This window comes from Malaya genurostris, chromosome 3 (genome assembly GCF_030247185.1).
Source record: "Malaya genurostris strain Urasoe2022 chromosome 3, Malgen_1.1, whole genome shotgun sequence".
NCBI classification, from domain to species: Eukaryota; Metazoa; Arthropoda; class Insecta; order Diptera; family Culicidae; genus Malaya; species Malaya genurostris.
In genome coordinates, this window is record NC_080572.1 from 94,039,699 (window position 1) to 94,064,008 (window position 24,310).

Sequence of the window (24,310 nt, forward strand, 5' to 3'; positions counted from 1 at the left end):
GCCTCTCGAGAACAACACTCGCCCATGTAATCCTCTAGACTGTTTTGTTGATTTTTTTTTCTCTACACAACACAACTCGTCCTCCCACTGCGGAGATTCTCTCCGGTGTAATGTGAAGCCAATGAAAACCCATTGTCGTTACGTCGGTTAAGCGAACTTGAACGGCATTAACGGCAATACACATACTTATGGCGGGTTATCGTTTGTGTGCTTAGTTTCGACAAAGTTGCAGTACACGACTTCACGAAAAAAAAATGTATCCGTTGGCAGTTCAGAAATATCAGCAAACATTTCTTATTACATCCTAGCTTTGTATGTGATTTACTAGAGAATGCCAATATAAACAGTTATTGTACCCTAAATTTTCTTTTATACGCATATAGGTCTATTATCGTTGACTTCACTCTTGTAAAAATATTTGCAACAATGCACATTTACCCTTGGTCTCGGTTGCATTGTTGAGTTTCAATTTCGGATATCACATTCCGTTCTAGTTCAGTTCCACGCACAAAAATCGATATATTAGACTAATGTTAGGTGTAACTCGTTGTCGGTTGGTCCAGCAATCAACATAAAAAAAAGATTGGAAATAGAACCAGTCACCCAGAAATGCTACTCGCTATGCTCATGAACTCCCGGGTACTCGATGAAATATTGGCGAGAGAGAAAAAAGAAAAGACTATAAAATATGCAAACCGAAACTTTAACGACCACTTAAAAACGAGGCATTGGTTTTTGAACGAAGTTTCAGTTCAATCTCATATGGAAGACACATCTGCCGCTGAGGTCGAAGTGTTCAGCCATAAATGAGTTTGTCCCTGCTGGTGAACTTTCGCAATACTTTCCAATAGAACAATTGCATATGCATGATAACTTAATCTTTATCTGGAAAACTTTGCTCTGCCTAAGTAACGAGAAAAGAGAATAATTTTTCCCAAAGGCACTAGGCGAATAGAGCAAAACTTTTCCGTTCGACTTGTTTGCAAGCGAGTTGGCTGGAGGACAATTATATGAACTGTAAACGCGTTAAGTGATTCCTTCATTTAAAATTTCGCAAAAGCCTTATCTGGATGCTAATAAAGTTGATAAGAATACTTTGAGCGAAGTTCTTATGAACAGTTCTTCCTCGTTTTTATCAACAATTTCGTTTCATAACTGTTACTCAAAGGACCCGGTTGACAACGGTGGTGTGTCCGTGACACAACGGTAAATGGTTTCGGAACAAAGGGAAAATTGTTTGATATTCATCTTTTATTTGGGGTTGCTCGAATGAAAATCTGGTATGAACATTACAAATAGACTTGTCGTTTTTAAATGATAAATATTTGGCTTTGAAGCCAAAAACGTTTAGGAATTCATACCCCAATAAACCAATGTAGTACATTCTCTGTCATCAGAAACGTCAATCCTATGGCCAATATATTTTGTACCTCAACTGGGCATTAAGCAATCTATTTTCGTTATTTATTCGTTTGGCTCAGTTCCAAGACCAACAAAATAAATTCTGCATGGACCAACGATGCATTCGAACGAAAATAACCACCTTCGACTGACACATTATGATGAATGTGATGGACAAATTATTCCAACCAGCATAAGATCGCGATTAAATCCACTTGGGAAGGTCTATAAATGAATGGTTTACTAGAGAATTATCGTCAGGAAAGATCTCAAAATCATTCATTCAACCATTATATAAACATTTTTCAAAATATGACCACATTATGGTTGAATGAATTTGGTATCAAGTACTTCAAAGCTTCCATTTACGAACCAAACAAGGGTTCGGAAATCGAGTTAGTTCGAAAAAAAAGTTTACGTTTTTTGAAATTTACCTCGTAAACAAAGGAAAAACCATTACAATGCCGGAAAGCGATGTTTAGGGTGGCTCCGAAATCCAAGATGGTGACTTTCGGTTTAGTGATATTAATTAAAAACTTCAAAAACCGGAGAAGAATGTTTGAGGTCGTTCCGAGCTCCAGGATTATAACTCCTGGTTCATTAAAATTATCTGCATCTACTCATCACAGCCGTTCCAAAAAAACGCTTTACTAGGTATATCAATAAACCGGACAGTCCCTTCTTGAATTTCGCAACGGCCTAAAACATCGGTTTTCGTACATCATCAAATCCATTCCGTTTTCACATGGAAAGGTGTTTTAAAAATATTATTAAACCGAAAATCCTTATCTTGAATTTGAGAAGAATCTCAAACTTTGAATTTGAAAACCACCTCATTTTCCGGCATCTGTTCATCACATCCGCTCCGAAAAAAATATCTTTATGATTTTCAAGGAATATCAAAAAATCATCTTGATTTTCAGCACCATCATATCCGTTTCGGGGGACGGGTGTAGCGTGATAAGTAAGCCTCAAATGCAGCCCACCCGGGTTCGGTTCCCAGCCCCGCACATAGAGTCTGAAAATTGTTCTGGCCGGAGGAGCCTCTACAACCGAAACAAAAAAATTCGTTTCGTAAATACCTATACTTTAATGATCTTGGATTCTGAATCGAGTTAAACATTGTATTCCGGCTACTACTCATTATGTCAGTTTCAAAAATACAACATTAGAATATTTCCATATCACATAAAGCTTGCTTCAGATAGAATTGGAACAAAGACAATTGCCTGTATTTCAGTTATTTGTTATTGTATTCAAGATCTTTTTTTATACAAATATAGCGTTTTTTTCATACTATTAAGAAAAAATACTGATAAAATTATTCGTCACGGTTTCGAAGGAATTCTCGAATTTTGTCTCTAACACGGCTCATTAGACGGCGCACACCTTCTTCGTCCATCGTTTTAGCTATCTTATTCCACCAGGTCGTCATCTGATTGAAGTCTTTGACAACCTTTCCCTTTGCCTTGAGTCTCCTCTTCATGATTGCCCAGTATTTCTCAATAGGGCGGAACTGGGGCAGTTGGGTGGGTTAAGGTTTTTCGGAACAAACTGGACCCTTTTCTCTGCATACCATTCTTGAACGACTTTGCTGTAATGACAGCTTGCCTAATCTGGCCAAAACATTACGGGAGGGTCGTGGGATCGAATGAGCGGAAAAATTCGTTTTTGGAGACACTCTTTTTGGTATAATTCCGATGTCATTGTCTCATTTGTAACGAAAACTTTAGTTTTTTTTTGCCGCAGCTGCAAATGCCCTGCCAAATCATAAATTTTCTTGCAAATTTGTCGGCAAAAACAAATTTAAATTTGTCTGGAACATCCTCCCGAGCCGTTGCCAAGTAAAATTTTTGACCTGGGATTTGCCCGAAGTCAGCCTTGACATAGGTTTCATCGTCCATCCGAAGACACCCGTCGAACTTGGTCAGCACCTGGTCATATAGTTTCCGAGCACGAATTTTAACCACACTAAGTAGTGTATCGATAAGCAGTTAGCAACATTCAAACAGTTATTGCTCTGAAATGGTTTAATTTTTTTGCAGCGTGTTTTGCGGTGACATGTTTGTTTACATGTCAATAACAGCTGCGCAATCGATTGGTTTCGGTACGGTTTATCGTTTCAATGATGAGTCGAATTGATCCGAAAACACAAAAGAAAATTCTGCACACTTGGAGTTCAGAAAGTGGTGTTACGTACAACGAAATTACAAAACGGGTGAAAGTGTACCACACCAGTGTCAAAAATATTATCAAGAAGTTCGATAAGACCATTTTCATGAATGATTTGCCCCGATCCGGTAGAAAAACGGGTCCCAGCCAGCCCGGCCGGGACTTAAAAGTGGTTGAGTACATCAAGAAAAACCCATCGGCGTTGACGCGGGATTTGGCGAAGCAGTTCAACACCAGCATCGGGATGTTCAACGGATCAAAGTTCGGAACTCCCTGAAAACGTGCAAGAAACAGAAGGTGCTGAAAAAGTCCCTGGTACAGCAAGTTCAGGCCAAAACAAGAGGAAGACTCTCGAGCGCTGCCCAAGGAAGACTCTCGAGCGCTGCCCGGACCTCAATATTATACGAAATCGGTGTACCAGGACCTGGACGATGCTGACACCACGGTGGCGATGGAAAAGTTTGGGCAGAAGGTGTTGGTCTGGCAAGAAATTTGTACCTGTGGTTTGCAGTCGTCGATTTTCTTCACGAAGGGCACAAGTAACGCCAAGGTGTACGAGGCAGAAAGTTTGAAGAAGAGAATGCTGCCGCTGTACAGAAAGCATAAGGCTCCTCCTCTTTTCTGGTCGGATTTGGCTACTACGCCAACTCCGTTCTACAGTGGTTGTCAAAAAATAATGTACAATTCGTGAAAAAGTACATCAATCCACCGAACTGTCCGGATCTTCGGCCAATAAAGTATTGGGCAAATGTCAAGCGGCACTTTCGGAAAAAGGTACAGTGTCCCAAAACATGCAGGTTCAAAAAAACAGGACAGCTGCCACCAGGAAAGTCACAAAGTAACTGTGCGGAATTTGATGAAGAATTTCAAGTTCAAAGTGCGAACGATTCACAGAAACTAGGATTTTCTTCAATATAATCAGTGAAATGCATAAAAATGTATTTTGTCTACAATATATGTCTACTTTTCGATACACTCCTTATTCTGTTTTATGGTCCGATTTTTCTGTTTGCTAGCTCGATACGACTTGATTCCTTCCCGGAGTCGAGTTCTCCTCTCGGTACTATGGGCAGCACCGAATATTCTGGCCAAATCATGGTCCGACAGATTAGGATTCCTCTTAATCGTCTTCAAAATCTTACCAAGCAGTTTCCTGTTCCATTCCGACGATTGGCTTGAGGCTTCCGAATCGTCGTCAATGTTACCTTATACCGTTTGATAACGCGCCATACGGTATTTCTGAGCAATTTCAGCTATTTAGCTAGCCTAGATGTAGACCACAATGGATTTTCCAAATACTCGGTACACAATTTTTCCCCTTCTTGCGGCTTCCATGTTGATTGTTTACAAAGTACATTCGATTTGGGGAATGTCAAAACTCATACGTGAAACTGACAAAAATCCCGACACGTAAGCGCCTAGAACTTTCAAATCCGTCCGCCAGGAGCGCCACAATATGAGCAAAAGTTTGTTCCAATTCTAAATGAAGCAAGCTTTAAGAGACGTAAGCGGCAAAACACATTGTGTTTTCACCATTTCATTTTTTCCAGTGATGGCTGAGCTGATTTTAACAAGCCTAGGTTGGTTTGTAAGCTACTACTGAATTGGTGATCACTTTAGAAGATCAAATGGCTAGCACTTCGGATTCCAGAATGGTATAAATGACGTAAGCGACTAAGTGCGTTGTTTTTCTACCGCTCAATTTTCACACGTTCAGGCTCATTCAAAAGCTACTATTGAATTATGCATCAAGTTTACATAGCAGTCACTTCTGGTTATGGAGATATAATGGTTTAAGGAATGTAACCGACAAAACGTGTTGTTTTTTTACCGTTTGATTTTCTCAGAGAAGGCTAAACCGATTTCTACAAGTCTAGGCTCATTTGAAAGCCTCTGTAGGATTTTAGATGAAATTCATATATCAAGTGGTTGTCACTAGCGGTTCTGAAGTTATAATAGCATAGGTGACGTAACCGACTAATCACAAGTTTTTCATTGGTCGAATTTTCTCGAAGATGATTCACCAAATTTCGAAAGAATTATTTGAAAGCTAACTACGTCAATTAAATTTGGAAGGATCTCAGTGTGTTTTCAAAATAACAAAATTTCTCGGTGATGATAGAATTGATGTTGAAAGACTTAGACTCGTTTAAAAGCTACTATTAGGTTATTTGATGATCTCACAATACTAATGTCCGAGGATAGAATCTTTGAAATGTTTTAATGAGACAAGAAGCAAAAGAAAGGTATTCCCACTCCACTTGATGGATTGAGATGAGTTTTTTTTTCGAAGTAGTGTACGTTATTTGAAATCTACTGCGTGAAAAAATACCTTGATAAAATTTGCTTCTATGAGCTTCTGCAACTCAACATGCAGACGTTCCTAGGCTATGGTGCCTGTTTTTGTCTTTGCTGATTCAAACAGATTTTGTAAAATTGTTGTTACAATATGTGTTCATGCATGTGTCCTATGGATTTAGTTGCAGTTTTCTGAATAATGTATATTGTACATACATGTATTCCACAAGCAAATATCGTAATATTGAATTACTATTTCTATTCTAAAAGATTCTATCTACTTCTATCACTACTATTGATCCATCGTTAGTCCTAAGCTGAAACGGTGGCCTTTATTACCCCTCTAGCTTTCTCTTCCGCTTACACTTCACTCACACATCATCCACCAGGTCCCAAACGAAAACAACACAACTTCACAAAATAAACTGGATGAACATCGTTTGGTTGCTATCAGTGGTTTGCGCACATATTCAGTCGATATTATTTTATTCCGTTCCACATTATTCTATCTCATTCCACAGTATTCCATGGTACACAAACAACTAATAAAAATCAAACATGAACTTGATTTACCGTTCACCTGTTGTCATCGGATTGCCAATGGGGATACGTTCACTTCATTTAATTTCCGCTTCGCACTGGCAGAAAAAACGAAAAACCTGTTTTAATTCACCTAGTGGTGTAATGATGCCTTTTTCATATTATTAATTTTCTCCTATATATTACCACAGAAATTCCCCGAAATACTATCTCCGAGAAAAGTGAGCGACATTATTTTCACATTTTTTGTGTATTTCACCCTGTAATTCCGAAACCGTCGGATACAAATGAAATTCAAGAACTTTATATGGGACCATGAGACCATTCATTTGAATCTGATTTTGAAAGAGTGACTGTATTTGTCATACATACACACATAAACATTTGCTCAGTTCTTCGAGCTGAGTCGAAAAAAGTCGGCTTCACAGTGATTGTATAACCTTTCAATATGAGAAAGGCAAAACATAAAATAGAGCTCAGTTAGGCTCTATCGGCCTCAATAATGAAGATAAAAGTTGTAACACATATTTATATTAAATTCTAACACTAGGAGGGCAGTTTACTTCTTATTTTTCTTGACAACGAAAAAATTGTTTTCCCTGACTTCTCCTGAAACGCACTGAAATTTCACGTAATAACCCATGAGAATTTCATTCTAAATACTTGAAATATTATTTTATTTATTTATTTATTTTATTTATTTCTTATTGGGTTCATCGGACATATGTCTAAATGAACCGACAGAGTGGGAAAAAGCCCATTTGAGTTGAACAAATTTCATGCCATTCTCAGACAGGCGCAAAAACCACTATCTTTTAAACGGGAGCGGGTCATATCGCCGAAAGCCATTTCGCCGAAAGTCGTTTCGCCGAATGCCATTTCGCCGAAAGTCGTTTCGCCGAATAGGTCATTTCGCCGAAAGCCGTTTCGCCGAAAGGGTCATTTCGCCGAAAGGGTCATCTCGCCGAAAGGGTCATTTTGCCGTAAGGGTCATATCTCCTGCATGTTATGTCTCCTGTATAACTGATGTGGCGCAGCCACATAACCGAAGCCAAGATGGCTTGGCGGCACAAAGCCGCCGAGCCGACGCCAGCTGAGTCGGCCGCCGACCCGCCGTCGGAAGCGGCGGCCTCTTTCATACAAACCTGTAACTGCCTCGTTTGCCCGGTCTACTCAAAGCTAGGTTTCTTTGCTTTAGTTAGGTCCGAACGAGCGGTAGCGAGGTCGGACAGCGCATGAACTAAAACGATGTGGCGTAGCCGCATTAGTATTTTTTCATTTTCACTGAATAAACGGAAAATAGCACCTTCATTTGCCTGGTAGATACACCTATGCAATTGCTTTGATGCTTACTAGCTAATAGTCAACAAGTTTTCTTGGGAACTACTTTCTGAGGTTCATGAATCAATCTTTATTCAAGAGTACAACAATCAATCATTATTCAAGAAGTACAATGGTAAGTTAACAAAACGGGTGTTAACGCTATCATCTATCGTTTGTCTTTAATTTAAATCAATTCTAATTACGATTTCAAGACGATTTTAGGATTCGGCGAAATGACCCTTTCGGCGGAATGGCTTTCGGCGAAATGGCATTCGGCGAAGTGACCCATTCGGCGAAAAAACCCTTTCGGCGAAATGACTTTCGGCGAAACGGCTTTCGGCGAAATGGCTTTCGGCGAAATGACCCTGATCCCTTTTAAACAACAAACACAAAACAAAAAGTAATTACAATGCGTCAAGTGAAATAAATTAACACATAGAAAAAAAACAGTCCTTATAATAAAGTTCGTTTCATTCTTTCTGCGAAGCGACGGGAAGGCTCATCAAACTCAAAAATTGTTTCAACTGAAGTAAAAGTTGATTCAGTAATAGCCGTTCAACCGAGAAGGTTGTGTATAGAAGCGTACAGTTTAATAACGCTGGTTAGTTTACACGCGTTAAATACGACAACGGTTGAACTACAGGTAGAGACCTGTTGGCAGCAGCCGTTAAAACGTAAAATCGTGCTGCATAAGAGAGCCCTAGTGCTGGGCCAAGCTGGTGAAGGAAACAACAAAGGGCGTTTCCCAAGCTCTACCCAGGCCACAATATACAGCCACAAGTGCTGAGCAGGAGAGTGCAAAGGCACATTGAAGAAGAAGAGTGCAAAGGCACACAGAAGCAGGAGAGTGCAAAGGCACACCGGTGCGAAGGCACTTCGGTGCAGAAGCATATCGGTGCGGAGCACAAGGAAGAAGGAGACAAGACAACTCGGTCTTTCCACTGCCATACAACACGCAGGTATACACCGGTGACCTGCGCTGGTTGCAGCTGGCGAAGACAAAAGTAAATCGGAAATCGAGTGGTGCTGGATGTCAGGTAGCAGTAGCATCACATCCAACAATCAGCATCCAACAAGAACATCTAGAGCAACGAGGATCTACACGGCAGTGCAACGGAGATAGACAACAATTTCAAGGTAGCAGTTTTTTCTTTTCCTTTTGATTGAGTACTGTGTAGTATTGGTTTCATTTTTTATTTTAAAGTTTGATTAAAAATTTTAATGTGATGGATGAATCCATGGACGTAAATCCTAGCATGAATCCTATACCCCCACGAACGAAAAAATATCAGGAGAGCTCTTCTGGGCCTTGGATAGTCTTTTTTAGACGTATATCAAAGCCATTAAACATTTACCAAATTTCTAAAGGTTTGACATCACGATACTCTTCAATCAAAGAGATCATAAAAGTAAATAACGATAAAATTCGTGTTGTGCTAAATAATTTGAAACACGCGAATGATATTGTCTCTTCGGAACATTTCATTAAAGAGTATAAAGTTTACATACCCTCCAAAGATGTCGAAATTGACGGTGTTGTTACCGAAGCGAGTCTTTCGGTACATGATTTACTCAAGCATGGTGTTGGTCGTTTCAAGAACTCTATGCTTGAGGGTGTGAAAATACTGGAGTGCAAACAATTGTACTCAGTAGTTTATGAAGAGGGAAAAAAAGTTTATCGCCCATCAGACTCGTTTCGAGTGACATTTGCCGGATCTGCGTTGCCGTCCCATGTCTATGTCGATAAAATTCGCCTCCCTGTTCGGCTTTTTGTTCCAAATGTAATGAATTGTACGAACTGCAAAAAATTCGGACACACAGCTACTTACTGTAGCAATAAACCAAAATGTATTAAGTGTGAAGGACCTCATAAAGATAATGATTGCAACAAGGAAATTGAAAAATGTATTTATTGTGGGGAAAGTCCTCACGAGGATATTTCAGTATGCACTGCATTTAAAGTGCACAAAGACAAAATTAAGCTTTCTTTAAAAGCACGGTCTAAGCGCACATATGCAGAAATGCTTAAAACGGTCATTGATGTCCCCCCTTTGGAAACCGAAAACGGGTTTTCAAATCTAGAGGAAACAGAGGACTCTGACTCTGACGAAAATAGTGAAGGTAATTCGTTTATCACTACCCAAGGGTCAGTTAAGAGAAAGAAGTCTTCCTCCAAATTACCAAAAAAGACACCTAAAATTTCATCTTCAAAAAAAGATCCCCGTGTTAAACAAAAAAAGTCAAAACCAAAGACTGTGCCTCCTGGTTTGTCAAATTCACAAACCAATCCAGGATCTAGCACAGAAAAAGGTAATAATCCTGTGGGCTCCATTTAACAGCCACCAACAGGATTACTGAAGTTTTCGGAAATTGTTGAATGGATTTTCTCAGCATTCAATATATCTGAACCCTTAAAGACCCTCATAATGGCATTCCTTCCAATAGCTAGAAATTTTTTGAAGCAGTTATCAGCTCAATGGCCAATTGTCTCAGGTTTTGTATCTTTTGATGGATAATTTATCACCCGCCGCAAATGATACAATCACTGTCCTGCAGTGGAATTGTCGAAGCATTATGCCAAAACTTGATTCATTTAAAATTTTATTGCATAGTCAAAAATGTGATGTATTTGCTTTATGCGAAACATGGCTTACTTCAAACATAGCTTTAAATTTTAATGATTTTAACATTATACGTCTCGATAGAGACTCTCCGTATGGTGGAGTGCTTTTGGGAATTAAGAAATGCTGTTCCTTTTATAGATTAAACATCCCTTCAACTTCTAGTATAGAAGTTGTTGCTTGCCAAATAAACATTAAAGGCAAAGATATTTGCATAGCTTCGGTTTATATTCCTCCAAAAGCACAAGTTGGACAGCGACAGCTTAATGAAATGGTTGAAGCCCTTCCTGCTCCACGATTGATTCTGGGGGATTTAAATTCGCACGGAATGATGTGGGGTTCCGTTTACAATGATAGCAGATCATCTTTAATACAAAACATTTGTGACAATTTTAGCATTACGGTATTAAATATGGGTAGCATGACACGGATCCCAAGACCTCCTGCACGCCCAAGTGCATTAGATCTATCTCTTTGCTCAACATCAATTCGACTAGATTGCACCTGGAAAATATTGCCTGATTTACACGGTAGCGATCATTTACCAATCATCATCTCAATTAGCTGTAACAAATGTATTGCTAATTCAGCTAGTATTCCATATGATTTGACAAAAAATATCGACTGGATTAAATACCAAAGTAGAATCTCTAGTATTTTGAATTCAATGGAAGAGCTCCCTCCACTTGAAGAATATGACTTCCTCGTTTGTTCGATTCTGGAGGCCGCAGAACAATCCCAAACTAAACGCTTTCCTGGGCCAACGACTAACAGAAGGCCTCCCAACCCCTGGTGGGACAAAGAGTGCTCAGAGGCTAAACTCGCAAAACAAAATGCTTGCAAGTCGTTTCTAAAACGGGGAGGAGGAACTCCTCAGAATTTTGAAAAACTTATGGTTTTAGAAACCAAGTACAAGAGCATACTTCGAGCCAAAAAATGTAGCTATTGGAGACATTTTGTCGAAGGTTTGTCAAGAGAAACCTCAATGAGCACTCTTTGGAACACGGCCAGACGAATGAGGAATCGTAACGTGGGCAATGAGAGTGATGAATACTCGAACCGATGGATATTTGACTTTGCTAGGAAAGTTTGCCCAGATTCTGTTCCTACGCAAAGCATTATACGGGAATCTCCTCCAAATAATGGTTTTATTAATAACCCATTTTCAATGATGGAATTTTCTATAGCACTCTTGTCTTGTAACAATAACGCCCCTGGGTTGGACAGAATAAAATTCAACTTGGTGAAGTATCTGCCCGACCTCGCAAAAAGACGTTTGTTGGAATTGTTCAACAAGTTTCTTGAGCAGAATATTGTTCCGCCTGACTAGAGACAAGTGAAAGTTATCGCCATTCAAAAGCCGGGGAAACCAGCTTCCAATCACAACTCATATAGACCCATTGCGATGTTGTCCTGCATCAGAAAATTGTTCGAAAAAATTATTCTACGACGTCTCGACACTTGGGTCGAGACGAACGGTTTGTTGTCAGATACTCAGTTTGGCTTCCGTAGAAATAAAGGGACGAATGATTGCCTTGCATTACTTTCGTCTGACATCCAAATTGCTTTCGCTCAAAAGCAAAAAATGGCATCTGTATTTTTAGACATTAAAGGAGCATTTGATTCAGTTTCCATTGATGTTCTTTCAGACAAGCTCCACCAACATGGACTTCCAGCGGTTATAAATAATTATTTGCACAACCTTTTGTCAGAGAAGTGCATGTATTTTTCACATGGCGATTTGGCAACATTCAGAAATAGTTACATGGGTCTCCCGCAAGGCTCATGCCTCAGTCCGCTCCTCTATAATTTTTACGTGAATGACATTGACAGCTGTCTAGTAACCCCATGTACACTAAGGCAATTGGCAGATGATGGCGTGGTTTCAGTTACTGGGCCCAAAGCTATTGATCTGCATAAACCATTGCAAGATACCTTAGATAACTTGTCCGTTTGGGCTGTTCATCTTGGTATCGAATTCTCTGCGGAGAAAACAGAGTTAGTCGTCTTTTCAAGAAAGCATGATCCCGCGCAGCTTCAGCTCCATATGATGGAAAGAATGATCCAACAGGTTTTAACTTTTAAATACCTCGGGGTGTGGTTCGATTCCAAATGCACGTGGGGAGGACACATTAGGTATCTGATAACGAAATGCCAACAAAGAGTAAATTTTCTTCGAACAATAACAGGATCTTGGTGGGGTTCTCATCCGCAAGATCTAATAAAATTGTATCAAACAACGATACTTTCAGTGATGGAATATGGATGCGTTTGTTTTCGTTCCGCTGCAAACTCTCATTTTATCAAACTTGAGCGAATTCAGTACCGTTGTTTGCGAATTGCCTTAGGCTGCATGCACTCGACACATACAATGAGTCTTGAAGTTCTGGCGGGAGTTCTTCCATTAAAAGATCGATTTTGGGAGCTTTCATCACGCCTGCTAATAAGATGTGAGGTGCTGAATCCCATGGTAATTAATAATTTCGAACGACTAGTCGAGCTTCGATCTCAAACAAAATTTATGACAGTATATTTTAACCATATGTCACAGGAAATCAACCCTTCAAGATATATTCCTATCCGTGTCAGCATCCTAAGTGCCCCTGACTCAACTTTATTTTTCGATACATCCATGCAGCGTGAAGTGCGTGGAATCCCGGATCATCTACGCTCGACGGAAATCCCAAAAATATTTTCAAGTAAGTTCAGGCATATTGACTCTGAGAAAATGTTTTACACGGACGGATCGCGAATTGAAGAAGCGACAGGGTTTGGTATGTTCAACAATAATGTTTCGGCCTCATTTAGGCTTCAAGAACCTGCATCTGTTTATATAGCAGAGCTAGCAGCAGTTCATTATAGTTTGAGTGTAATCGTCACATTATCTCCAAACCATTATTTCCTCTTCACAGATAGTCTGAGTGCAATTGAAGCCATTCGCTCAATCGCTGCTGGCAAAAATGAACCGTTTTTCTTGGGTAAAATAAAACAGTGTCTGAACGACATATTGAATAATAATTATCTAATCACTATAGTCTGGGTCCCGGCTCATTGCTCCATTCCAGGCAATGAAAGAGCCGATAATTTAGCCAAACGTGGTGCTATTGCGGGTGAAATTTATGAGCGACCGATTGCTTTCAACGAATTCTATAGTTCGTCTCGCCAAAGAACACTTGCCAGCTGGCAAGCATCTTGGGATAGAGATGATCTGGGTCGGTGGATGCACTCAATTATTCCGAAAATATCGACAAAGGCATGGTTCAGGGGACTGGATGTGAGTAGGGATTTCATTCGTGTGATGTCCAGACTCATGTCCAATCACTACACGTTCGATGCACATCTCCTTCGAATTGGGCTCTCCGAGACTAATCATTGTGCTTGCGGAGAAGGTTATCGGGATATTGATCATGTCGTTTGGACATGCGTGGAGTATCGTGATGTCAGATCTCAACTAATAAATTCTTTGCGTACCCAAGGTAAACTATCCAATATCCCAGTTCGAGACATTCTTGCTTGTCGTGACCTTTCATACATGAAACTTATTTATCATTTCATAAAGAAAATTGGAGTTTCAATTTAATAAAGGCCCCTTTTAAGACTTAGTTCTGATCCCAGCTGCGTCCATGAGTTCAACCAATAGCTAAATTAGAATAAAAATTATGTAATGATACAAACAAACTCGAAACAGTTTATGAAATTATCAACAAAATGTCTGAAAATAACAGCTTATTTTATAATTTATAGAAGTTAATCGTTTGGTTCAAATAATATTTCCGAGTAGATTTCATAATTAATGACGAGTTACCTAAGATGATATTTAAGCTATAAGAGAATATGTTTTAATAAATTCAAAACGTTGTGACTATGTTAGAATTAAATTAGGATAAGAATATTATGTAAAAGTGATGCTACGGCGAAGAAAAACTTATGTAAACTGCCTTAAGAAATAAACGTATTTATGGAAAAAAAAAAGAAGTAAAAGCTCGTGTGCACGCAGTTATAGATTCGTTACTTCCAAATAAAGTCCTGTAGAATCCGTTTTGAAGTAGAGTCGCATATCGCAATGATCTGCTTGGTACTCGAAAACTAATTTTGCTACGCAATTCTGGAGCATCGATCTCCCCGTTTATTAAAATTTATTATTATTTTAAATATTTATTCAAAGAAAAAACGCGTATCGGTGAAAATAATGGCCATCTTTTCGGTGCGAACGACAAAAGCAAAATCTTGGCATTACATACTTTTTGTGAAATTTGACCATTCTGTTCAACAAACTTCGCCGCCGATTTTCAGCACCCTATGCTTTGAACCGGCAACCTCCAGGACAGGGCGAATGACACACAATACAAATCCACGATCTATGTCGAATGGATTTTAGCGCGATTCACTCTGATGGTTTTTGGTTATGCTTTGATCACAGAGACCCTATATTGATGATTTCATGTCCAATGTGACGGGATAACGATGAAGCTTCTACAGCTGGCAATTAATTGTGTAAAACCACTCAGGTCGCAACATCCTGTTCTGTATAGTGTACAAAAAGATATGGTTCAAATACTACAAAGTTCTATTCTTCGAGCTCGTTAAAATGAACAGCGAGATTGTTTTGTAGTTCGCTTCCGTTAGTGTAATAAAACCATCTGCCAATCGGGTTCTCGTTTCATCAGTGCATACAATACCTTGGTTTTCTTTGCATGCACTAAAGCTGTAACTCATACCGGGAGCTTGTGGAGGCCGTAATTGCAGCAAGTGTAGACTTCGAGATATATTTGAATTTAAAAAAAATGTTCAAAATCGAAATTATCAAAAGTTTGTTTGATTTTTATATTACTCACGGGAGCAAACATAATCACGCATACCGTACGTCAAATCTGCCGTCCGCGCACGAGAAATCATGTGCCATGAAATTTTCATTTGAATGCTCAATGCCATCAAATTTGCGTGAAAACTTATTTTTATGATTTTTACTTATGGTTATCTCATACTTCAGAATAATAGGTTGTAAATGTTAAAATCAAAATCATGAACATCAGGCCCGTACCCAGGATTTCGTTTCGGGAGGGCCCCAAAGATTCTCGGTGTGCCTTTTACGGGTATTTTTAACAGACACTTTAAACTTTTCCACTGGAACTGTTATTGTATTACATTTCTTTACGTTTACTGTCTTGTTATTTCTGCAAACCATGTCTTAGGCCTTCTAAATAATTATATATCTGTTTTTGATTTCGGGAGGGACCCGGGCCCCTCGGGCCCCCCCTCTGGGTACGTGACTGAATTGAACATCTAAAGCAAGAACGATGTTATTAGGTTTAAAATTTGCGTTCCTCCCATTCTTCGACGAGTGAAATTTAAAAAAAGCCCAACCCTGAAGAATAACGCATTCAAAAAAAGATGGCAGATTAACATTTAATGAATAACTGTATCAGTAAATTTGAATTGATTTAAAGACTATAATCGAAAAAATCCAAAAACTCATTTCAACTTGGTCCAAATTAGGCCTAGATGCACCTTTTCTTCGGCCACAGCCGGACGAATCCTTTAATATGTTATACGTACCAAAGATTTTGGGCCGCCCAAACGCTTACTCCATTTGGTGATCCTTGCGATGATAACTCTCTTTCTATGCAATACTTGTTCACAATCGATTTTCGCACTATTCCGGTTGAGGTGAAACATACGGAAGCTCAGCAGCTGTTTAAATAAGTCATAGCCTTTTTCACACAGAGATTCGAATTTGAGCTAAGATTCATATTGTTTGTGCGAGGCCACTATTTTTGCGCAATTAGTCAAGTGAAATTGAAACACACCGTATTTTTTTCGGAGCATTTTTCTCAATTTGTTTTCGAATGTTAGCTTTCAATATTATTCAATAGCTACTTTAGTCTTCCAAGAATCCAATTCCAAAGCCTCACTCTCTCACTTCCTCCCACCCACACGCACACTCACCACGTAAAGTGTAAGACGAAGATGTGGAAGTGATCCATCTGAATTCTAGGAAATCCTTGTCCAAATCGAAATTGCTTTTATCGCAGAGTAATCACAGTACACAGAAATGAATTCCGGAATTTCTTACTCACAAACAGTGATGGCCTAGCGCACGTTCACCACACGAACCAGTTCTCATACAGCCCGTGTGTTGTGCTTTTTCAAACCAGATTCATGAGCGTGTGCTAGCAAGAAAAGAAAGCCGAATCGATAGAGCTGGTGACTCGTTCAAATATGAAACACACGAGCTAGCAGAAAACACACACACTAAGTCTGAAGTACACGCTCGCGTGCCGTGTTACTACTAGATCGAGTGTCGTGTGCTTCGTGGAACAAGCTCGCGATTCAAATGGTATGCTGGCTCATCTGTTGGCTCATGAGCTGGAATGGGGGCTAGATCGTGAATTGACTTATGTGGTGGCTCATGTGCTGACTTGAGTGTCCATTCTTTTTTTTTATTCAATAATCTAATATAATTTTAGGCACACAGTGTCAAAACTTGTCTTGTCTCTTGTCAGTAGGTGGACTACATAAATCAATATTATTGTCAATGTTTTGGATAAAAACCCCCAAAACCCCTCTCAGCGCGATGTTTTTTACCTTTTTTTATATATATAAAAAATAGGTATAGAATTCGCCCAAACTTTCGAAAAATTTTCCGAGGCCCGGAGGGCCGAATGTCATATACCAATCGATTCAGCTCGACGAACTGAGCGAATGTCTGTGTGTGTGTATGTGTGTGTGTCTGTAGGTATGTTGTCAACTAAGAGGTCTAGATCTCAGAGATGGCTGGACCGATTTTGATCAAACTAGTCGCAAATAAAAGGTCTCCCCGTCACCCAGAACGCTATTGAATGGTTTTGAGATCGGATGTTTACTTTTTGAGTTATACGAAGTTTCATGTCAAAATTTTCAGTTTTTTGACAGTATCTGTCACAATTGACCTTGAAAACAGAATATGTTTTCAGACTTAGATTCCGCACGGTAATAGCTATCCAACAAGCCATAGATTGTTAAAATCCGTCCATTTTTAACGGAGATATCAAATTTTTTGTGTAAGCGACTTTTCCCCCATATTCCAGCAGTAGAAGTTCTGAGCGCTGTATGGCAAAGAAAGGCTTGGGAGCAACGTAAAACACGATTTTTTATACTGTTACATACAATAGTTTCTAAGTACCAAAAAGACTGTGAACAGCATTATTTTTCATGACATTTTGCCTCGGACCAATTTTAGCACGGTTCGTTTTTGGCAACATAATCGTTCGAATATGACATATTGGAAAGATGGCAGTACTTCCGAATTCTGAACAATTTCATAATTATATTGATTTAAACTGCTTACAGCAATAAATGCTGGAAGAACAAAACACCCATATACCATTTGAATCAGTTCGTCGAGATCAGCAAATGCGTATGTGACAAATAATTTCACTCAATTTTTTTCGGAGATGACTCAACCGTTTTCTACAAACTCAGATTCATATGAAAATTCGTATGCTCCTAAACAAGGTTCCTGAATTATGTTCGGATCCGACTTCTGGTTCCGGAACTTCAGGATGATATGTGAAACGAAATTAAAATTGTGTAACTTATTTTCCTCGTAGATGGCTGAACCGATCTAAGATTCAAATGATATCTAAGAATCATCTAAGATTTGCTGATTTGAATAGTCGACAACCAAATAAACTTATTTCAGTTTTAGTGGTATTCAGTTTTCGATTCGGAAGGCACCCAACAATTTAACTCGTACTACGATTTCTCAAAGATGTCTATACTGATTTTTAAACATATTGAAACAAATGTAAACTAATCAGGTGAATTTGTCTGACTTCGGCTACACCGATTTTCGAATTCCGGCTCCAGTATCGAATCGTTTCTCAAAGCTCAATCGTTTTCTCAAATAAAGCCAAATCGAATTTCAGAAAAAAATTCAAATTAAAAAACGTGATTAATCCACCTAGCAGTGAGATGATACCTTTTTTTATCAATACGCATGTGTTTTTGCATGGATATTCTTAGGTGTTTTAGTTCTCATGACATTATTTTAATTATCGTCGTTTTAAATGGCAAATTGAGATTTTATTCACTCATTACCCTGTAATGCCGAAACTGCAAAACATATCGAACTTCAATCTTAGCGTGCGACAATCGATTGAACATTCCATGAGATGTCGAAGTAAGTTCCACTTTAGAGTTTTTCGTCATTATTTATGGTACTTCCAGAGCCGGTATTCAGGAATTAGCATAGCCCAAAATGATTCGAATGGCCATAAATTATTACGCCAAACAATTTACATGAAATTTATAAACTCATCATCTGTAATTCAAGAATCGGATAAAATTCACCAATTTTGTATGGGACCTTAAGTCCTGTAATACTTGTTTTTGAAGCTCGATTTGGTCTTTTTTGAGAAAATGATTGAGCTTTGAGAATCGATTCGATACTGGAACCGGAATTCTAAAATCGGTGTAGCCGAAATCAGTTAAATTCACCTGACCAGTGTGTAGACATCTTTGAGAAATTGTAGTGCGAATTAAAATTTGGGGGTACATTCCGAATCCAAAAACGAATACCGCTCAAACTGAAATAAATTTATTTGGTAATCGACTATCCAAATCTGCAAACCCGATAAACCTGATTAATTTATGTGAAATGGACATTTTTATACTAATCACCCTGCATTTTTTAAACCAGAAGTCGGATCTGACTAAAAAGTAAGAGGATTTTAAGACCTCTCATTTGAATCATAGATGATTCTTAGATTTCATTTGAATTTTAGATCGGTTCAGCCATCGACGAGAAAAATTAATTGCATTATTTTAATTTCGTTTCACATATCATCCTGTGGTTCCGCAATCAGAAGTCGGATTCAAACGTTATTCAGGAACCTTGTTTGGGAGTATACGACTTTTCATATTAATCTGAGTTTGTAGAAAACGGTTTAACCATCTCCGAGAAAATTGAGTGAAATTATTTGTCACACAGGCATTTGCTGATCTCGACGAACTGAGTCGTATGGTATATGGAAGTCATGTTCTTCCAGCATTTATTGCTGTAAATAGTTCAAATCAATATAATTATGGAATTACTTCCAACTCGATAATGCGGGTATCATCTGGTTCTCGACCTCTTAGTTGACAACACACATACAGACACACACACACAGACATTTGCTCAGTTCGTCGAGCTGAATCGATTGTTATATGACATTCGGCCCTCCGGGCCTCGGAAAATTTTTCGAAAGTTTGAGCGAATTCTATACCTATTTTTTATATATATAAAGAAAGGTAAAAAGGTAATAAACTTACAGTCCCACACAAAATTAGTTAATTTTATTCAATGCTGACTTCCGATTCTGGAATAACAGGAGGATGAATTTTTAAAATTCAAACCGATATAGAAGATGATAATCCCGAAAAGCTTGAAAGTTGGACTCAAAACTATTGCAATTTATTCGTCATATGGCCATGCGAACCGGTTTGGGTAATGCTGGTTCCTGAATACCGGCTCTGGAAGTACCTTAAATTACCGTAAATTCTAAAGTGGAACTCACTTCGACATATCATGAAAAGTTTAATCGATTGTAACCTTTTTAGATAGAGTAATGAGTGATTAAAATGTCAAATTGCAGCTTAAAACGACGGTCATTAAAATAATGTCATGAAAACCGAAGAATATTCATGAAAAAAACACATGCAGATTGATAAAAAAGGTATCATCTCACTGCTAGGTGGATTAAGCACGTTTTTTTTACAGCAATACCATTATGGTTGGTAATGAAATCGCAAATACCATTTTCATTCAATGATCAAATTTATAATGACAATAATTGCGGTTGTCAACAAATACAGCAAATACACAAATACGCGCTCAAACGCTACGCAGCAAATTTTGCGCTCCTGTAAATTCTATTTATGGAATTCATGATAAATAGCGTTTAATAGGTTTTAATCGAAATAGTGCACGAGAGTAAATCAACCTTGGAATTAAAACAGTCTTTTGTTTCTATAATCAGTATTCAAAATTTTTTTTCGTTGCATTTGCATAGCATATTGCGTATTGAACTTCCGACATCTAAATATCATCATGTTTTAGTGGAAGTCACTTCTTCTCCGATTTGGATGAAACTTTGCACATGGCTCCAGTATGGCAAACCATAAGTTTTGAACCGATGGAGAGGTCAATCCGACTCACGACTGATTTTTAAAAAGGGCGTATGTATTTTAGCATTTCACAAAAATGGCCTTTTTCAAATCGTTGTAACTCGGAAACCGTTAATTGTACAAAAATGGCGTTCAGGAAGAAGTTGTAGGAAATCGATCGGGCACTCTAAAATAATATACACTGAAAAAAAATTAGATTTTTTTTCTCAATAATTTCAAAATAAAGTAATTTAAAGTAAATGGCACGACGTGAAAGCTTGGCTAAACTACATTAACAACCAATCACAACTGCAAAACAATCATATGAATGAGCAGAGCAGCGACGTAGAGATGCATTCACGACCATGTCTTTTTGTTACGTGTCACAAGAAGAATATGAACGGGGTGTGACCGAGTGGAGTAGCGTTTATAAGGATACCAAAATGATTACAGGCACACAGAAATACCATTCTTTCGTTCCGATTTCAGAAACCACAATCGTCACAAGACTGTGTTCGAATGACGATGCACGTAGTACTCATACAATTTTCAAAAACTTTGACCTTAAATATAATTAGGAATTATTCATTTATATGTAAGAATTGTAGATATAGCAAGCAAATCAACAATTCATGGAAATATAAAGAATTGTGTTATAACTAAATATCCAAGCATCTCAAGAACAGCTACTTTTAGAAGAAAGGATATCATGAAAAAAATTATTGCGTTTAACCTGTAGAATAATATTCTACTGTTTAAATGATTATCTTTCAACGAGAACTTGAAATTTCGAATATATCTGTAAAGAAGCTGTAACTTCTTCATTTTTCAAAAGGATAGCCATCAATCCGTTGGTTTTAATAACAGCTTTGAAATAAAAATTATCAAACAAAAATTAAAACCCTGATTTTTTTTATTTACCTTTTTCGGATTGTTTTGTAATTATTGAGAAAAAAATCAAATTTTTTTTTCAGTGTATATTTGTTTAGAGTGCCCAATCGATTCCCTACAACTTCTTCCTGAACGCCATTTTTGTACAATTAACGGTTTCCGAAGCCATGTGCAAAGTTTCATCCAAGTCGGAGAAGGTCGAGTCTGATGATCTGCTAAGCATTTCTGGTATTGCTCACACCTAAAAATTATATAATATGATTGAATAATAAAAAAGAACGGACACTCAAGTCAGCACATGAGCCAACACACCATTTGAATCGCGAGCTGGTTCTACGAAGCACACAACTCTCGATCTAGTAGTAACACAGCATACGAGCGTGTGCTTCAGACTTCGTGTGCGTGCTAGCTAGCGTGTTTCGTATTTGAAGGAGCACACAGCACATGAGCTTCATAGGCACACACAGCAGGTATAGAACAGCTCGTGTGCTGAGCTCGGACACCACTGCTCACAAACGATTTGTTTCCTTATTACGAATCAAATCGTTTGTGAGCAGTGGTTTCCTAGCTCAGCACATTAGATATTTCTAATGGTCGCCATTAAAACCGATAGCACTTAAATATTCGTAAAACTCGCTATCGCAATAGCTTTTTTCTTCATTTCAATAATCCGAAAAAACTGCCATCTTATCGAAAGTATCAAATCACATGAGCCTTCAAATCTTGTTAGAAATTATAATACCTAGGATGCAACCCCAAAAAACAATATAGAATTGTTTCGGTTGACAGCATGAAAAATACCATCCATATTTCATACATATTTCATTTCGTCGCTTGAATAAACAAACAATTTCATAAATCGACAAAAGATTTCTACATTCACCCCCAACCCAAGTATTAACAATATATCAGGATCAAAGTACAGAATATTTCCTCACGGTTTCCGTCGAAAAAACGTGAGCGTTGCACATATTAGAACAATGGAATTGATTATCTAAACATTGCCAAATATCCTGCAGTTGATAGATGTAAGACTACTCTATTGAAAGAGCAACTTCCGTTCCTAGGAAAACCAGCAAAGCCAAAATAAATAAATCAAGCAGTCAGTTGAACGGAAGCTATATGATGTGCACACAAAAAAAGGAAAGAAAAGTTTCATTCGTAGTATTTCACCTTCGGGAGCCGTTGAATAGGGGAAGATGGGGTAAAACGTACCCCCGAGGCATAATGCCTTTTGCTTTTCTCAAAAGTTACCAATTTTTTCACTGAAATTTGAATGAAACTGAAAGTCCGCCATAAAAATAGATTACTATAAAATTTTGGTAGCAATGGTTCAATCATATCTGGAAAACTTTAAAAAAAACAATTATGTCTCTGTTATAAGTAATTTTTGATGTTCGTTCCATAGTAATTTACTAAGATGAGGAAGACGATTTTAATTTTGTAACCAGTGAACTTCTTTGCCAATCATTCGGGTTTTTAAAATTAGTTCTAATACAGACGATGTATATGCAATTTTATAGAAAAATCGTCAAATTTATCGTCTCATATTTTTGGGGGCAAAACGACCCGAATTTTGTGAGGTAAAATGCTCAAGAATTCGCTTACAACAATTATTCATAAGTTATCAGTTTAATGAATAATAGTGAACAATCTTCCACCTGGCAAATATTTCGTCAACGAAAAGTCTGAAGCTTTCTTTAAAGAAGAAGAAGAAGGTGCATATTGCCCCGTGGTTGTCATGAGCTTTATGCCGTTGTTTTGATGGATGTTTACCCGTTGTTTAAGATCCTCCTGTCTCTATGTTCAGATAATCGTCATGCGTAATTTAGAATGTATATTTTTCATGTTTTCCACGATCGGGCGTCATGCCCCGCATATATTTCAATAGACAATTTTAAGGGCTTTAGAAAATAAGATATTGTATGTATTCTCCAATGTATTCAGCGAGTATTTGTACGTAATTTTGAGAAATAATAATTACGGAAGATAGTCCTGCATGAAACTCTTCCGTGTTATTCTCTATAGTTTAGATATAGCTACATTTCCTAAGGGAGTGCATTTTACCCCATATACCCCTACAGGTGGTACGGGATTCTGCAGAAGAAGGGTGACAGTCGAAAGATGAAAATTTGCTTTTACTCTGTCGTATATTTCCGCCAATACGACACCTGTGAAGAAGTACGGGCGGAAATACGACACGGATGCAGGTTCAACACACAAATGAAACTTTTTTTTTCATTCGCTTGGTGCCACACACTGCACAATATAACACTTGCTATAGATTTGTAATTGAAGGATAATTTCAGCAACCGGAGGCGAGTGTTCACACTAATTTGGTGAAAAAATCTGAGAAATAAAGATTGTCTACGTTATTTTTTGTTCTTTTAGAAATGAAAACCAAACTAGGAATAAAAATAAAGACATTCAAACACTACGAGCTATTAATTACGTTGAAGTTTGATTGAATTTACGTGAAATCAATGAAAGAAGTTCATCGTGAAAATACTTACTGTATTTATAACGATAGTATCCATAGAAAGTAGACAAACAAAAATTTTTATCCCGAAATATCATTCTGTACTAATCACATTATTGTCTTGCAAGCATGAAAATTTGCACACTTCTTTAGTATGGCAAACCATTTGTTTTGCACGAATGGAGAGACCAATTCGATACAGGACTGATCCTCAACATGCAATTGTTGTGAAAATTTACTTTTGAACCGACGCCCGGAGGGCCGGGTGTCATATAACATTCGACTCTGCTCTTCGAGTGTGCAAAATTTCCGTGTGTTTGTCTCTGTGTGTATGTAACAAAGATGTGCACTCCATTTTCTCGGAGAAGGTTGAACCAATTTTCACAAACTGTGATTCAAAGCAAAGGTCTTCTATTGAATTTCATCCGGATCGAACATCCGGATCGAACTTCCGGTT

At 38.1% G+C, this 24,310-nt stretch overlaps 1 protein-coding gene across 19 annotated transcripts in view; it reads left to right on the forward strand.

The window, feature by feature from the left end:
* LOC131438316 (adenylate cyclase type 2) overlaps positions 1–24,310 on the forward strand; it is a 221,295-nt gene that overhangs the window by 107,211 nt on the left and 89,774 nt on the right. The window lies entirely within an intron of this gene.